The sequence below is a fragment of the Alnus glutinosa genome, chromosome 4 (assembly GCF_958979055.1).
Source record: "Alnus glutinosa chromosome 4, dhAlnGlut1.1, whole genome shotgun sequence".
NCBI lineage: Eukaryota > Viridiplantae > Streptophyta > Magnoliopsida > Fagales > Betulaceae > Alnus > Alnus glutinosa.
In genome coordinates, this window is record NC_084889.1 from 5,005,755 (window position 1) to 5,012,953 (window position 7,199).

Consider the following 7,199-nt stretch of genomic DNA (forward strand, 5'->3'; position numbering starts at 1 on the left):
AGAACACCACAATAAAATGATGAACAACCATGGAAATGAAAGAAAAACTCTACAAAGAGAAAGTATTCTGAAAATAAACTACTGAATTACACTACAATAAGCACGAAATTAAAACTAACTACAGAGTTTCTGCTCTATCCTACTCTCTCCACCACTCTCTCAACAAGGGGATGGCTATGGCTTTTATAGAAGAAAGCCATGGCAAGAAATGACTCATCTACCCTCCTCTAGGGTTCTTCTGCAGCTAGAGACAACCCCAAACACGAAACCAGCGTGTTCTGCAGCGGAAATCAGAGGGAGGACTGCTTTTTGGTTTCTGATTGGGCGTTCTGGCGCGCTCTGCAAAAGCAGTTTCTGAGAAAATTCGATCGATCGACTTTTATTTCGATCGATCGACTTCGGGCAAATATTTGATCGATCGAATTTTAAGTTCGATCGATCGACTTTTTAGGATCTCCGAATTTCCAGCTATTTCCTTATGAAATTTGTCATTCCTCTCTTATTGTCCTACAGAAACAGAAAACACAAAAACTAACCAAAACATTAGAAAAATAACAAGGCTAAAGGTCTAACTAGTGCAAATCAAGGGGTCCAAATACACAATATTTGGCACTCATCACCTAACCTTTGAGGATTGGATTTTCCCATTTTGGCTAACATTATCTCAACCATCATTATTGGTGGTTGTCCTCGACAACATTTTCTTCAATCAATTAACAAGTGAGACTTCTCACGTACACCATTCAATATTACAACTGATAAATTGCTGAAGAGTTGTGTAACCCTTGTTGACATTTCAAAGACAAAAAGCGTGTGGATTTTTCGTAACATCCAGAGAAATCTCAGTTTAGGAGCCCACTAGATTAGCAAAGAAAAAGAGGACTATAAGCCAAAGAAAAGAAGCATGCAGCCACAGGATACATGATAATAAAGAAAAAGGCAGACTATTAAATCTCGATCTTACTCTATTCATCTATTTTATTTTTTGTTTTATTTAATCAATATATATAATGTTTCATCTTATTTATTGACCTTGTACCCTAGGATATCTATTTAGTTTAATAAAAAGAAGCTACAAAAGGAAACTAGGTATTGAGTTCGATCAACAACAATTGGAAAAAAAAAAAAAAAAAAAAAAAATCCTGAGAGAGAAAGGTGTCCTCTTTTAATGGAATATATGGAATAAATTCATAATTTGAGCTCAAATATTTTGTAATCTAAATTTTCGCCGCTCTTTATTTTGGGTAGTTTTGGAGGGAGATTTTCAATTAGTTTAAAGTGTAAACTGATGCAAAAGCAATAAAAGTGATTGAAAAGCTGTGTTATTTAATTCACAAATCAACACAAGCATTTATAATAAAAGCTAAATTGTTGTTGAACTAAAACCAAAAAAAAAAAACCTGCCTTCTCACTACAAGCATGATCCCCTTATAACAATGCTACAAGCTTAAAAAGGCAAGAAATTAGCTCTAACCTAATCTGAACCAAATCGCATAAAGATAAAAATTAAGATCACAAAGTGAACCAAATTGAGAAAGAACTCGAAATGGATGGAATTGATTTGTTGCCAAAATTAAAAGATCGCTCAAATTATTTTGCATCAGATGGATCCGCTCAAACGGACTTCTAGCGAATCATTCTGTCTTGATTTAGCTAGAGCCAACTTCTATCGGACTTTTAGCAAACCATTTTGTCCTTACTTGGCTCGAGCCAACTTTTAACAAACTTTTAGCAGAGTTCAAGCTAACTTCTAGCAGAGGGTTCTACACGCCCCATTTGTCCTACAATGGTCTCTTCCACTTCAAAAAGGCTTGTCCTCAAATTATAATTTGGTTAAGGTGGCCTATCCATCTAGAGAAATGTATTGTGGGGAATTTTCATACTATCTAGAGAAATATATCAGAAATGACAAAAACTTTAGTTGTGTTGGGTATTTAATATTGGCAAATTCGGTGTCAAAACTTATTTGTTTTATTCAAGAAAGGAAAGAGCCAAATAAGAAAGAATATTGCAGAGTATTCCTCAAGAAAAAGGAAAAAGCCAAGAAAGAAAGAATATTACTGAATATTCTTTAAGAAAATGAAAGAGCTGAGTGGTGAAAATATTGCAGAATATTAATCAAGAAATGAAAGATTTGTGATGTGAAAAATATTCTGCATAATTAATTGTTCCTAATTGATTGTAATTCTGTTTTGACAAAAACGCTTCCATATCAGGGATTTTTCATAACAAGGATTTCCTTAATAGAGACACCATAATTTCTAAAGAGCTTCCAGAAGATTATTTGCAGAATATATTTTTCAATATGGAAAGGACTGATCATAACAAGTAGGGGTGGGCATGGGTTGGAGGGGTCGGGTTTCAGCCTTTTGGCTATTTCTGTGTGGGCGGGGCGTTGCAAGTATCTACTTAAAATCTTGAACATTTCATTTAAACTGAAGAACAAACTACTATACTTTTGTTTCTTTGTACCTTTTAATGGATCTTAAAACCAAAGAACAAAATACCAAGCATGTTACAAACTTACAAGAAAGATCGAATACCAGTTAACAATTATTGCATAATATAAACTTAAGTCGGTTGTACTAGTAACAAACGAAGAGAGAGAGAGAGAGAGAGAGAGAGAGAGAGAGAGAGAGAGAGAGAGGTGTGAAGAACCCATTTCAACCGTATAAGGAGTTTCTAGAACTGGAAGCCAAAGGGTTGGAATTGGAAAAGACTGTACGAGTGTATGACACCAAGCTGGAAGGTTGGAATTGGAAAGTGAAGCACCTTCTACGGGAGGGGTGCCCTGTTTGGAGTCTTGGAGAAACAATGCAAAAGGTTAGGGTTTGAGAAAAATAAGCATTTATATCAACGCTAACCTCGGGCCGTGGCGGGTTTGCGGGTAGGGAAAATCAGATTAATTTTCGCAAACCGCCCCGTGGTGCTCGGTTTTGAAGTAAAATAGCTTGTGTGAACTTTATAACATGAGATATCCACAAATTTCGGGGCGGGGCTGGTATGCGGGTTCAGGCGAGTTATGCCCACTCCTAAGAACAAGTATCTACACAAAATATCACTAAGAATGAAAGGTCTTTGTGAAAGAATTATTTCTGGAGATTTTATAGCTCAGAAAGTTGGTTTTCCATAGATACCATTCGGACGCCCAGTTGCTAGATTCCGGACGCTCAACTTAGAGACTTAGAGTCCTATGAAGGTCCGAACATTGCAGCAGACAATGAAGTCAGTAGCTCAAGGTTCGGAAGCCGTCTGGACGGGCCTAGCGAACGCTGAAGTCAATAAGTTCCCATCAGCAAGGAGTCCAAACGCTACTTTATGCAACCGTCCGGACGCTAGGGTTTCCAGGTCTGGACGCGCTTCAGAGTTTTATGAAGTTTTAGTTGCAAGCTTGGACGCCTAGAAGCCATGTCCTGATGCCGCCTATGCAAATTCAAGTTTGAGTAGAATTAGGATTTCAGAAGCCTATTTAAAGATGCTCATAGGTTATGTAATTTAAAAGAAGAATTCCATAGTAGAATTCTCATTGTTCTAAAATAGCGTGTTTAGGCAGAAATTGTTAGATATACTAACTCTCTTAGAGTTTTATATTTGTTGTGTTATAATCAATCGTTTGAAGTCTAACTTAGAGAGGAGCTCTAAGCTAAAAGAATCCATTAAAGAACTCTTCAGACATGAGGTCTGGTTGAAAGGCGTTCACGTATAGGTACGTGTCAGAGTTAAAGGTACGACTACTGCATTGGGTTATGTGAATACGACTGCTTTGTAACTAGCTATTTATTTTGTTAGTGAATTTCCTGGGTTTGGCTGTCCCAGAGTGATTTTTCTCTTTAATACAAAAAATTTTCACTTCGTAACCAAAATATCTGTGTTCTTTACGTTTTCGCATTTTATATTTTGGTTGCATGTTTAGTTGTGATTACACAAACTTTAGGAGTCATATTTTATTTTCAAGCTGGACTCTTTAGTATCATGTGAAATTTTCATAGCATCCAGAGAAATGTGACCACTTCATGATCCACTAGAAATAGCCAGGAAAAATAGGACTACAAGACAAAGAAAAGAAGCAGCTAAGAAAAGTCCTCTTATGTTTTGCTGTAGGTTCAAGATGTTAGACAGGTATTAATCATCCAAATATCCATTTGCTTGATACTTTACATACATGTCCACCAAACAATAACCATCACAAGCATTCAAACCCAATCCCACCCGAGCAACCTAAAAGAATACATTTGCTATCCATATATAGGGCAATTCTAGCTACTCACAAGCTGACAAAACTCCGCTTAAAGTAAACCAATATGGCACTTACCCACTCAAAATCATATTTAATTACAAATCTATTGCCTTTCTTGGGTACCCCAATTGCATGAATTAAATTATCATCGAATTCCAAGTAACTACATTCTTCTCTGGTATTTTCTCACACATCTTGGAGATGTTTGGTAAGTAATTGTGTAAACACTTGCTTGCCAAACTAGTCCCTTATGAGCCAAAATTTATATCTTGTCATAAGCATATTAATCAATGCATGCATACTTGACACATACATTAGACCCAAAAGCTTTTTATGGTGACTTTAAATATTTAATCATTGTCTTAACATTCTATGCTTCCAAAGCTTTCAAGAAAACAACAGCTAAAATTATTTGTTGGCCTCCACATTCAAAAAAAAAAGTTTATGAATATCAACAATATTATCTCCAAATGACAAGGATTTGTCAAAGCCAATATGCCAAATTCACAAGGCAGAGGATGTTATTTATTATATACCACTTCAAGCGAGACAATAAGAATTAAATCACATGAACCATGGTGAATATAGGGGTGAAAAGATAGTTACGAATAGCGGTTATTGTTTTTAACCACTAACTGTAACTGTCTTAGGTGATTATTCTATTTTTATAACTGCCACGCCTTAGGCCGTTAACCGTTATTAAAATTTATAACCGCACCGTATAACCGCTTTTAAATTTGAGCATTTTGAGCCTATTTTTGAGTGTTGGGTCATCATTGGACATCTTTTGGGGTTTATTTTAGATTTTTTTTTGCTTTTTCTTTTTTTGCTGAATGTATGGTGTCATTTAAAACTTCATATGAAATGATGTGTTTTGTGTGTGCGTGTGTATATATATATAGGTATGTGGTTAGCAGTTGCTAACTTCCTCCACCTACCCGTAAACCGCTAACCGCCCCACCCTAGGCAGTTAACTATTTTTTCCAATCACTTACCAAAGCAGTTAGACTGTTAATTAATAGTTAATAAACGATTATTAATCACCTGCCTTTTCACATTTACGAAGCACATGTTCTGTTTTTGGGACATAATCTACTTATATTAGTTTTTGGCCAAGCTCCTCTAATCTTCCTTTTCATTTTTTTTAGTTGATCCATATCTATTCTGGAAGGGTGTTTTTTTTATTTTTTTATTTTATTATTATTTTATATATATATATATATATATATATATATATATATATATATATATATATATAGGATACATATTTGAAAATTATTTATGTTTTGAATTGTTTGTTAAAAATTTAATGAATATATATATATATATATATATATATATATATATATATATATATATATTGGAAAATGTTTTCCAAATTGTTACTAAACAAGACCTTAAGTTGATGAATTACTGTAAATGTTGTTGATATTAAAAAGCCAGAAAGCCTTCCAATTAGAGTACTAGCAGCAACTTCTCTAAATCTTGTTCACTTTTATAAATGTAAGAAAAATTTCTAAAAAGGGGAAATTTCACAAAAGGGTATCAAACTATAGTGTTTTTTCAATTAAGGATACCAATGTTGCAAAACGTTTGATTAAGTGTATGAATTTATCAAAACCGTTCAATGTAGGGTATTTCGTCGCCCTCCGTTCTAAATCGATGACAGAACCCAAAACACGTGCGTTTCAGGTGATTTTTTAAGTGAAACTTTCGATTATGCCCCTCACTCCTTCGCTGGCGTTGTCCGTTTTGTCTGCTATTTTCTTGGCCTTGTTGGGAGCTAGATGAACCAAAGGACACCAAATCTCAGTGAATTACCATAAGTCACAAATTTCACGACGGTGAGCATTATCCTTGGGTGCTCTGCCATGCATCCTCATCCCATATGCAAGCGCTTCGCGGTCATCGCGTCTGCCAAAGAAGGACACCTCACTGGTCGAAGAGAATTCCGATCGAGCACTGGGCCCGACGGAAGCCACGCTCATTCACCGCATGGAAAGAGCTTCCCAGAGACCATGTGGAGGATGACAACGCATGGAGAAACACCAACAATAGTTTCATTGTTAGTGCATTTAACGTTAATTTTTTAATAGGCATGGACTCCTACTTGTTGCTACTGGCGTGGACAATCTGTGTGCATGAAGGTGGTGTCCATGCAGAGCGTCAAGTCCGGCTCAGATTCTTGTTTCTTTGCGGCAAGTCTAGAGCTTGGTTGTTGCAGACGTTAAAGGAAAACTTGATCCTAACAAATCCTTCCCAGATTCGGGTAAAACTGGCATTGGTGATTTTTACAATCTTCCCATCTCCGGTCTCCCCTTTCAAAGCCCTTGTAGGTGGTGACGAAGGGTGCATGAAGCAGTTAACAAAAAGAGAAGAAAAAAAAAATCCTTTGTTTTGGAACATAAAAATAGAGTTGAACAAAGACAATTCTCCTCCTTCCTTTGTTGCTTGGTGGAGTGAAAGAAATCAATACTAGGCTAGGAGAAAACATAGGATTTTTTGTTCCAACTCTATTTTTATGTTCCAAAACAGAGGATTATTTGCTTAGTTCTTTTTCCTTTCCTTTTAGTTTTTTTTTTCTTCTCTTTTTGTTAACTGCTTGATGGGCGTGTACAGCTTCATTTCCTTTTGTTTCTTCCGATACAGGTTGGACGCACTAAGGCCGAGCTTTCCTCTACTACTCGTTGGAGCTAGCATACGAAATCTTCCGTTGAAGCATATCATGCACCCGATACAGAAAATGACAGCGAATTCAGTAAGGGGATAGAAGCATATCCTGCACCCGATATGTCAAAGCAGCTTGAAGCCCTGCAACTCGCGCGTAAGATCGGTGCATGATAATGGTAGTCTTCAGAACTGATGGGAGTAATTGGGATAAAGAAACTAAATATTCACTGAAGCTGGAAAATTAACATGAATGATCCTTATGTTTGATTTAGAACTTGCATTTATCCGAAAA